General features: G+C 35.5%; 1 long non-coding RNA gene across 1 annotated transcript; it reads left to right on the top strand.

Annotated features, from left to right (window-relative positions):
• The first annotated feature begins 492 nt into the window (after window positions 1–492).
• LOC133526570 (uncharacterized) lies at window positions 493–2,107 on the top strand. Its single transcript, XR_009800754.1, has 3 exons — window positions 493–755; window positions 1,009–1,194; window positions 1,273–2,107. It is a non-coding gene; the product is annotated as an uncharacterized LOC133526570 (long non-coding RNA).
• The last annotated feature ends 10,123 nt before the right edge of the window (window positions 2,108–12,230 follow it).

The following is a 12,230-nucleotide window of genomic DNA, read 5'->3' as shown; positions in this document are numbered from 1 at the left end:
CGTAAAGACCTTACGTGCCACAGTATACAGTTTATGAAAATATGTTATGAAGAGACCAAGCTAAGTTGGCAACGATTTTGATATCCCAGCCTGTGGAAGTGTTAAGTAAACGTCATAATTTTATAGAAGTTTGACGGTTAAAATAAACTAGCACTGTATGGGCTGTCAAAATCGCTGCCAACTGATCTTGGTCTGACTCTATGTCCGTTACCTCATTGGGTGGACGACATTCAGAAGAACGCGGGGCACTTCTGCATGAGACAAGCCCGGGACCAGTATAAGTAGCGTACACAAAGAGAGGCATGCTCAGCAGTGAGAAACAAGTGGTTAAAGTAATGATTGTTTAATATAATTTATTTATTTTATTTTATTATTCAAATTAGTTACACAGCATTACAGTATTACTACTAAGGCACTGTGAACTACAAAACATATTTAAAAAAATAATAATATAATAAAAATAATAAAATAATAATATTATATGTATATATAACCCTTAATAGGGTGCTAGGAGTATATTTCCCATCAATATTATTGGGTGCTCTAATCTCTCTGAAGGCAGATATATCCCTCCTTATGTCAAATATAAAAAGTACATGAGTTTGTCTACGATAAAAATTAAAACCGTGAAACGGAACGCAAAAGTTTTTTGTTTTCTGTCAGATGTCAAAGTGACAACGTCAGTCGGTGTCATCAACCATGGTGAAATTGAACAAGAAATTTGATAAAAATTCATTATGTTGCGAAAAAATCCGGTAAGTTTTATTGAAGTAGTATTATCGATAGGTTTTGAGTTGCTTTATGTAATTATAGTAATATATTTGTGATTAGTGTAGTATTACAATGTTTTTTGAGAATTAAAAGATGTGGGAAATATAGTACTACTGACCGTATAGGAATGTAATTTTTTCATGGGTGGGATATATGTTCCTTGTGACCGATAAGAAATCCCTTTCTTGCATACAAGTGATATAAATATCAACATACTATTGAATGTTATGATTACAGAACAAGAAAACTCTTGATTTTTCAAGAACTGAAGATGTGGATAGGGCGTTAAATATGTTGTTAAGCGCCTCTGAGAGTCGGAAACCAGGAACCATAATGCTTATGATCAGTGGACAGAAGATACGTGGATGATAACTAAATTGGATGAGATGCAAAATAACTACATGGAGGTGGATAATTTGTTTGGTAAGTTTATTTATCTATTTTTTTTGTTTTTATGAAAACATTAGTTACAGTTTATATATTTTAACACAACTTTTGCAGGTGATCAATTCAACAATTTGGCTGATGAGGAAGCCATTCAAGAGAGAGCAACTAATAGTTTACCTGCTTTATTAGTTAGTAATATAAGCTGGACTTTATAAATCATGGGGTTTATAAATTCATTTTATATTTTACTATCTACAAAATAAATTGAATAGTTAAAATATTGTATTATACATAATATGCATATATGATATTTTAATTATTATGTAAACAGGATATTTCTAAGCCCGTAGTAGAGCCTCCGAGTCAAGAGTGTATATTAGATGTTCCATCACCATTCCAAACCTTTGCTAAAATGGAACACATTGCAAGAATGGAAGGATCCAACACCCCGCAGCCTGAGGATGAGATGGATATTTCAGTTATGGAAGAGCTGGTACCTAACCCTGCCGTCAATCAACCACCAACGGCTCAACCACAGCCACATCAACCAGTTTCAACAACACTAATAAATAAGTCTTCAACCACAAATAACATTTATATATCGAGAGCTCCCAGACCCAGTTATGCTACAGCTCAAAATAGGCAGCGTATATGGGCCACAGTGGTGGATGACTGGAATGTCCCATCATTTGACCGGCCACTACAGGTAAACAAGGTGTATAACAATAGAAGTATTCCAAAAGATTATTTTAAGGATATATTCACTGACTCAACTCTAGAAATGATTACATTAAATACAAATAAGTATACTCATGAAAAAAGATCTCATGGTTGGACTGATGTTACTGAAAAAGATGATATTAATCATTTCTATTAGGAGGAAACTGATTGCCAATAGCGGTCTGAAGGAACATATTTCCCACAGGTTTTTTTTATATTAAAATAAATAATTTTTCAAATCTAAGTATGGTGTTTTAATCTTCTACTTGAATAAAAAAATATACATTTGTTTCAAATACTCTAATATAAGCTCCCATGCCATGCCCTATTAAGGGATAATGTCGATTTATATGAGTGTGTCAGTCGGTATACGATCAAAACAAGAAAGGACAAAAAAAAATGCAAAACATCGCGACTACTACACGAATGCCAAATAAGAAATTATATATTACGAGTATAATATTTGACATTATTTTCAAAAATGGTCTAATCGGCAGATACAAGTCGACAGGATCAAATCTGGATGAGAGATCAGCAGGTGAGATGAGATCATTTCGTGACACTTTGATTTCTCCTACCCATGTAATTCTGTTTTTTATAATTTTCTTGGCTGTGTTTATGCTTTACGAATAAATTATTTCTAATATTTTCCAATTCATTCTAAAAATATGCACAAACTTCAAACTCTCGACATGTTTGCCTACTACCTATTATTATAACAATAGTCGTATTTAGGTGTCCTTACCTCCGTTGGAACCCCTATGAGATAACACCCTTGTAACTCAGCCCTAATTAAGTGAATTTATCTACCAGTAGCGCCATCTATCGCGCCTCTCCAGTACTAATGTAGCCCGTTACCTAGCGCTCGGTTGCTTTCTCCTCAGTACGCTTTTGTAACTCAGCCGAACAACACGTTTGCAACCACCCCTTCCCTTCTCCCTTCGGGGGAAAAACGGTTCTATTTTGGCAGGTATAATACCCACTTACTGTTAACTAAATATCTACTGCGCCAGCTATTTTCGCCGTAACTACCCCTTTGGTGATTCTTGTTCATTCAACATTCCCGTTGTTTATTTAGGATGATCGTTGTCTCCTGTTGTCTACGCAGCCTTGAGGCAATTTGGGAAATTGTTTCTTTATATTTTAGGATTTTGTTTTACTTTGGGGTTGAAATAATTACATGATGTAGGAGGTATCATTGTTTTATATTTAAAAAATAGCGGATATAATACACGTTTCCACTAAATTCAGACGAGTTTTTTTAGTATAAAGTAGCATTCTTTTGAAAGAAAGAAAGGAAAAAATGACATTGATTCCATAAAGCACACATACACAGGACAAGAAGATAAATGAAATAAAATAAAAAGATAATGATAAGAACAACAACAACAAAAAAACAACCGATAAAATTGTGTACATATTGAAAACAGAAAATTACACACTTCTTTTATTTATTTACTTTTTAATACGGACGGTGGCAAACAAGCATACGGCCCGCCTTATGGTAAGCAGTCACCGCAGCCTATGGAAGCCTGCAGCTCCAGAGGTGTTTCATCATACTTGGGTCCAACAATATGTACAATAGGGAAAATACCCTGTCTCAGCATATTGCAACGCTAATAATAGATACCAATCATTCGTTTTTTTGGTACTAATAATTGATATTTATTTTAGGTAGATATTTAATGTTGACTTACATAGTTAATCTTAATACTCAGGAGCGGCGGCTGAATTAGCGGCACTTCGAAAGCGCATCAAGTACCCGGCACTGCTGACAAAGTATAATTTTATGTTTGTCCCATTAGCAGTGGAGACGTCCGGGTGTTGGTGTGCTGAGGCCGAAGTTTTCTTGGGAGATTTGGGAGCAGCGTTTGAGGGAGAGAAGTCATGACCCTCGTTCCGGGTCATTGATTCCTGATGCAGAGACTATCTATCGCAATTCAGCGTGGCAACGCGGCAAATGTTATGGACACTTTTGCATAAAGAAAGGTGCGGGACGAGGTGATTGATTTTTTTTTGAATAAGAATATTATTTATCACTACCAGCTAGGCTAAGAGGCAAAATACAATATACAACAAGACCAAATGTTATCTTTAACATCCCGCCCTCCTGGCTACTTATATTGTTGACTATTTTATCATACATGTCATGCCCTAGTAACAAGAGTGACAGTCATCTAAAAATAATCACTTATCGTGACGACAAACAGCTCGACAGGACGACAGCAACCCATGTCACCTGTCATCGACTATGGATGGACGGATATGAAAGGGGGGAGGAAAAGGGTTAGGGAATTTGCGTTGAGAAATGCAGATTTATGTGATGACTAAGCGTACAAAAACTAGGTTACAAAGTGATAGAATAAATATAAACTTAATTAATTTAAAAACACCTATTTCATGGTAACATTTATATAAATCAAATAAGTACTTAAAAATAGTGATGGTTTACATGTGTCTGAACTGGGATTCCTTGTGTTTCAAGCGAGAAATATGGAAAACATTGTTAATGAAACTTAATTTTCACTTACAAAATACAAAATATAATTTAGCAGCTTAATACATTAATCAAATAATTATCCTATATATTGCAAGTCCAGTCATATTACTTATAATCATTTTACAACATTTAGTGGATTGTCTGTCTTCGTACGTCATCTTTTGAAAGGCTTTCCGGAGTATGTAGAATGTCGCCAAATGTGCCGTCAAAACCACGTTTTCATTTATGGAAGGTAGAGGCAAGGAATGAAATCTCTACAGGCAGAACTGTTGCAAAATTGTCCAGCTGTCAGCTATAAATAACCTTTCCAAAACTCTCCAGAGTAGCGCTAGAGTAGCTAAGAACCTATACATTATCGACGGAGTGAAGTGCGTTGTCTATAATTAGATTTTTTTTCTCAAATATTCTAGGTATTGTAGCGCCACCTATTTAAGGTTTTTTTCCGGACACTTTTTGGTACATGGAGATTTCATTCCTTAACTCTACCATCCATATCTTCATACGTTTGTGACAGCGATCAAGCAATTTCAACTTTACGTTTAAAAGTTTCAAATATAAATATTATGGGTCTCTATTGGTTCCCATAATTTTTTAGTTCCGATTTTCTCAGTCCATAACGTTTTCTACCATAATTTTTATTAGTCATATTGTTAATAGTCATAAAATTAAACGACATAAAGTGTAAATGTGAATTATGACTATTGATCTTTATGTTCTTTAATTATATGGATATCAATTTCTGACTATCGAAATTCGTAACAATAAGAATATGGGCAAGAAAGGGATCCCAAATATTATGTATCAAAAATTTTCAAACCAGTCCTATATTTAAAATTTGTTAAGTATGACATACATATTTGACGACTTGGCTGGCCTAGTCGGTGGCGAGCCTGCCTATAAAGCCGATGGTCCTGAGTTCACATCCTGGTATTGGTAAATTGTAAGGCCATTTATTTGTGTGATGACCACAGATATTTCTTCCTGAGTCATTAGTGTTTTCTATGTATTTCAGTGTTTATAATAATAATTGCTTATATAATGAAAGTTAATAATTAAACTAATGAATACTACAGGACATCATTACACACATTGACTAAGTCCCACAGTAAGCTCAATAAGGTTTGTGTTGTGCCACACGATTACACGATAACACAACTATATATGTATAATAAATAAATAATTCAATACGCAGAAAACACCCATGACTCAGCAACAAATCGAACAAATTTGAATCCCTATCGGCTTCATAGTCAAGGTTACTACCCACTAGGTCAGACAGCACGTCAATAATTTGTCTGTGCGTATGTATGTTCGCAATAAAATCCAAATCTACTTTTATGTATATGATTTGTTAAGGTTTTGTGTAACCCTTGCAAAGCCGGCGAGGGTCGCTAGTGTCCTATAATATTTATTTATTTATTCATCATTTTAATATCGAGAGAGTATTTTTGTCTAAATTATTGTCAGTCACAATAAAATCATTTTTGGGTGCAAGTACAGTTGGTCACGAACGTACATTTTAAAATAGCTACACCACAAGACAGAACTTGCCAAGACTCGCTTCTAATGGACTTCGAACACGGAGTTGCACGTCCACACGTCGAGTTAATTTTAGACTAAGAAAATCCGTACTGCTTCGACTGTGTAGTGGAAGTAGTAAAACATTTTATTGCACAAAACAAACATAATTAATAAATATTATAGGACATTATTACACAAATTTACTAAGTCCCACGGTAAGCTCAATAAGGGTTGTGTTAAGGACGATAAATCTAATATATAAATACTTAAATACATAGAAAACACCCATGACTCAGGAACCAATATCCATGCTCATCACACGAATAAATGCCCTTACCAGGATTTGAACCCGGGACCATCAGCTTCATAGGCAGGGTCACTACCAGCCATCAAAAGTAATATAATCTTGCTGTTACTCCTTGGTAACAGCAAGAAGGAGTAACAGCAAGATTATAATTCCCTGCTTGGCTTAATTCCCTGTTTAGTCCTAGCTAGCGTTAAAATCGATTGTAGTACACCATTGCGTTAAACGGTATTAACCCTTCTCGCGCCATTGCTTTGTCACGTAACCAACCACAAGGGAGTTTAACCCTCTAATGAGGCGGCGACGTGTTGACAGATGACTGACACGCCCTGGCACGGTCAGAGAACAAGGACGTGGCAAAGTGGCGCCGCTGATTCCTGAAGCTTCGCTTTATAATATTACCATTATTATGCATAATTATATATGTGGGATATAGTTGGGACTTGAGGCAAATGCCACTTTACATAAATGTACAATAAAACAAAAAAATAATAATGTGCATGTATACATACATATGCATGCATTATGTATGGTATGTACTAAAGCGACTCTCAGAGGAGTATTTTACCTCTCAGGTTCGTTTATATCTTCACACGTTTTTGCTTCGCGACAAGTTTGAATAAACTAGACTCAACGTCGTTGCTTTCTTAATATAAAAAATAACTCAGTATCTAAATCTTTTGTGGCGATACTTACTAATACACTTAATATTCACCCACAATCAGGCACAGAACCATAATTTAAGAAAGTAGAGTTTTTTCTGGTATCCTAATTGAACTTGCTTATTCATTACATACCCCACTATTGCCCCCTCATCTATTCTAATGTCATTACCAACTACACTCAAGCAAAAATGTAGTTCCATCCAGTTAACTGGAGCACAAAACTTATCTAACAGACTAGGAATGTAATTAAAAGCATTAATTTATTACACGAATTGCGACGTAGAAAATCTGTTGAAAATCCCCGGCAAAATGTACAAAATCTCCATAAGACATAGTTAAAAGCTATCCCAGTAACGGGCAGCCTGGAAACTCAACTTTTCCACTACAGCCTCGATCCGGCAAACAGGCTCTTTGGAGCGCCGTAGGCCTCTGTAAAACACTATATTCACTTTTACAAACCGCCATTTTCAACCATAACACTAAGGCTGTAAGAGCGAATAATAACCTAAATTTTGGGCTAGATTGAGTGCGAATGTGAACCTTTAGTGAAGGTAGTAAGGTTGGCGGAAAGCAGTTTTAAATGCAGCCTGTGCCTACAGCGTGTTGTGTCGCAATGCCAACTCGACACTTGAACACGGTGCAGCGCTGAAAATTAAAAAGGTCCACTTATTGTTTGCAATTATGTATTACTTAGCTCAAAGGAAACTCATCGCAAAACAGAAACAAAACTCAAAGATTACTCTCATCTTTAGATTTTCTTTTTGTGACGTGACAAAATACGTAGAATTTAAAAATAAGTCGAAGTTCAACAGGCTAATTCGAACGTGCACCGGCATTAAACCGATAGTGGAATCATATCACAAGGGCCACGCTGTATGTATTGTGTTACTGTAGTTTGTAATACTTAATCTATGTACTGTATACCTATGTAATTATTTTATTTTGTGTGTCAAATTCCATACTGTCGAATTAGGATACCCTGTAACGATGGTTGTGTGTATGTAATAAATAAATAAAAAAAAAAAAATATTAGTTACCGCGTTTTTCGCGTGTTCATTTCGAACGGCTTTGTCCGCACAAGTAGTAATGCGAGCGAGATGCCCACGCGAGTGACAGCTAATAGATATCCTATATCATTCAAATATCGGTCTGAAATCACTCCTCGTTCGAATAGGCCTGCAAGTCGTCCAGCCATTTTCTTTTCGGTCTATGTCCACCTCTGCAAGCATCATCTATGGTGTTCCGTGGGTCCCACTCAGTAACCGTTTGGGTTTGGGCCCACCTTTTCGGATGCATGCGGTAAACTTATTCATCCCAGTCCCACTTAAGCTCAAACTGTCTTAAGACCTTCATCTACAACCTCGTGTTTCTGCATTAACAACAATAAAAAAATATTCAAGTGAATGTTCTGTAGCAAGCTAAGCTAGTATTTGTGGAAGCTGGCAGCGCTGCGCGATGACAGCAATTACCGAACTGAACAAACCTTCGACTGCGCTAATTAGCGGCTGTACCTTTACAAAGCGACTTTCTGTCTAGTATTGTCTTCCTTACAAACTTACAAGTGGAGGTAGGAGTTTTGAAAGTGGAGGTTTGCGGCTTGTTTTATCAAGAATTTGCTTTAGCAACTCTTACATCGAAATCGTTTTAGTTATTTTAATAGGCAAGCTAAGGAAACATCCTAACTAATAATCTCTACTAAATAATAATATTATAAATGTGGAGTAGGTAACTGGCGTCTGTCTGTCTTTTAACCGCTGAACAGATTTAGAAGAAATTTGGCATAGGAGTCCCAAGGGAGGACACAGGATAGTTTTTATCAATCATCATTTTCATCAACCACGCAAGTCGCGGGTAGAAGCTAGTAAATAACCAAATCGTGAACGTTTTCATATTTTAACCAATCTATATCTAAGGGTAGGTATGTCATTAAAGACCGTAAATAATAGACAATTATATTACTTGGTACGATCACAAGAAAACATTGACAATCGCGTGGCTCCAGCAGCATTCTGCATTATGTTGTGTCCTCGCCGAGCATTTAGCACAATTACTTTCATGTTGCCGGCGACGAACGACCAGCTCCCAGCGTAGCAAATGCAACAGAATTTAGGTAAATTTACAAATCATTAGCTTTTAGACATTTTGGGAGTAATTGTTTTCAAATTAACCAGGGAACTGAATTAAAAAACAAAAAAGAATTGTGAAATATCATGTGACATGAAAGAAATATCTTACCTCTTGCATCCTGGTCACAGACATATCATATATGTTAAAGAATCACACTCGAAATGTCTAAAAATATTCGACACATACCAACAACGTTATTGCAATCTCTAGAAAACATTTAAATCATGCGTATTTGTCTTGTCATGTTCTCGTCGAGCATTTAGCCGTCGCCGCCAGTGACTGACGAGCTACAACGACAATGGTTGAGGTGAATTGTGAATGATTACTCATTAGTTTACAAAAGCTTTGGTTAGAGGCTTAATTTTTTCACCCATTTTAACCCAAATACACAGTGAAACTAGGTAGCTTAAAAGATAAAAAAAAAAGATGAATTTATCTAAATGAGGACAACATTGAAAATATTAAATAACTAACATCAGGATGTTAGTTATTTAATATTTTCAATGTTGACCAGGGTCACGGATACCAAACTGTCAAAAAAAGAATGATTTTATGTATTGTGTGATGTAACGTTTTAACGAATATACTGTAAAATAAGAAATGATCGTAGACTAAGTAAACGATTTTATGATTACAATGATACCATGCAATAAAATGTAATGTAACATCTTATTTGACATTAATAACCTTTATGTTAAGGTAAATTAATAAAAATAAACTAAATTATTATATATTCAACGAAATAAAATGGCAATAAAATCGATTAAACATATTTTTGGAAATGTGTTAGCTATTTATTAATCCTGAGAATGTTTACTAATAAAATTACTAAATAAAGGATCACAACAGCTTCCAACAAAAGTTCATAGGTAGTGTTTCAATTTGTCTAAGAAAGGTAACCGACGTAAAGGCGGTTAACATCTACATTTAAATAATGCTATTCCTCCAACAGACAATATAAGGGGGAACCCCAATTAATTTCCTTACTCTTTCTCTTTCTAACACACGGTATCTTAACTGGCCAATTACTGTAAGCATAAACTGTATTCTATTTGTATCGTGTACATTATGCAGAGGGTCGACACACAGGGAATTATTTATCGCGTCTCAGGGTAAGTTTCAGGATGTCGCGGCGCGCCTGATTCGCTGAGGAAGACTGTGATGCGCTTAAATATTTAGGTACCAAATATGCTTTGCTCTATAGTTATATGTTACGAGTATGTATGAACATGGATGTTTTTTTGGTATAGCAAGTTAAAATAATTGTTATGTTCTTTACATTGTTCGGATTTTTCATAATATTTACCAAAAACTCGTTGACGTCTTACGTCTACATTAATTTGTGTTTATGCTTATGAAAAGTGATCATAAAGTACTTGAAACTATGTAACTATACTATAGGTACATACGTCTTGCGTCGAATTATGGTCTCCATGACAGTTACTTTTTATAAGGATTAGCTGTGTCACGTAAAGTAAACCATATTTTAAAGTTATTCGAAATATAACATTTAAGTTTTAAATAAATCGGTCAAGAACATGTCGGGACATGCTCGGTGTATTGTGTGTGTGTATAGTGGTTTTATAGTTACCATTCTGTCAGAATAGACTAAACGGGGGCTATTAGTATGGGCCCGAATCGAACTTTAAGATGTCAAATATTAGGTCTAGATACGATATGAATCGGATATGTGAGTGTCAAGTGACGTTTCTTCAAACAAAAACAGAACTTTTGACACTGACATGTCCGATCCATGTCGTATCTTAAAGTTCGAATCGGACCGTTAGTATCATGTAAGTTACTCGTATAAAGGAGTACCTACCTACGTCTTTTTACTAAGAAAAGAGGATTTTTTGCTATAACTCAAAAACGGCTGGACCAATTATGATCGCTATAGTTTTAATTGAAAGTATTTACCAAGTTTTTGTTAACGATTTTTTTCTTATTTGTTGGATTTTTCTTATTGAAACAAAGGGGGAAACATATTTTTTTCTTTCGAAGCGATTATTTCCAAAAATATACACTTTATCAAAAAATATATTTTAGAGACCTGTAATCGTTTTAAAAGACCTATTCAACGATATCCCACACCATTTGTTCAAAGCGATTTTTCTTTGTTGTTTTTATTTTACCGTTCTGTCGTTATTTTATCCGTGCTAAATTGCAGTTTTCTAGCACTAACGAGATTTATACTAGAATTAAATAATGCAGGGTACTCCCAAATTTTCAAAGCTTTTGTATTTCATCTATTCTAGCACAAGGTACTTCGAGGTTATGAAATAAAATTTGGCATGATTGGAGCTTGAAACTCATTCGTTTCAACTGTGACTATAATAAACAAACATTGTGAAAGTCCATAATTCTGATCAAGCTTAAGTAGGTCCTTCCCCAGTCTTCGTTTTTGAGACAGAAATTAATATTTCCTTCGTCCCTTTTGACTTGATGTAACGTAAAGACAAGTAAAGCATATCTTTACATGCATGCATTACACGCTATCTGCTCTTCTGAAACAATTAAGTTTTTATTATTCTCATTCCATAGAACCACGGGGTAAATTCTAATTAGTCCTACACATATGTCGTTGTGAAAATAAGTTAGGTATACATAATATATAAATAGCGCTAACTGAAAAAAAATGTGATTCCTATTCTCATCTCGACTTAGCAATGTTATTTAAGTTTACGTACAGACGCGATCGCTTGGACAGGTCTCCACGGAAGACCAGCGTCAAGATACCTGAAAGGTAACTTGACATCAAGCTGAGGGGAGACCTTTTCAGTGACGTTTATATTTTTTTACTAATAAATGTGTTTCATTAGATTTAAGCAACATTGTAAGCGTCCTGAATAAATTTATTTTCTTTCTTTCTTTCTTTCAAATACGAAACAGAGTACTACAACATACAAATCCACCTCCGCTCGGCTGTCGAACCAACACGACACGACGTCTCTTATAAAGTATGGCCATAGTTATTGCATCGTCGACATAAACAGCCTCTTCCTTACAAGGATGTTGCTTAATAAAACCAGCTACATGTCCAACTTAACTTTACCTGTCTCATCTCCTTATTACGTTCACCTTAGAGTTTATTTTAGCTTAAAAGAAAGCACGGTTAAGTCGGTAGTCGAGCCGCCCGCGGCTCTCAATTAAGCTCACCATAACGAAAACAGACTTGAGACGTTTGCGAGCACCTTGTCGTTTTGATACCGTGTACGATAGTGTTGCGATCAAACGG

This window comes from Cydia pomonella, chromosome 16 (genome assembly GCF_033807575.1).
Source record: "Cydia pomonella isolate Wapato2018A chromosome 16, ilCydPomo1, whole genome shotgun sequence".
Lineage (NCBI taxonomy): Eukaryota > Metazoa > Arthropoda > Insecta > Lepidoptera > Tortricidae > Cydia > Cydia pomonella.
The sequence above is the reverse complement of the archived record's forward strand: the minus strand, read 5'-3'. Positions and strand labels throughout refer to the sequence as shown.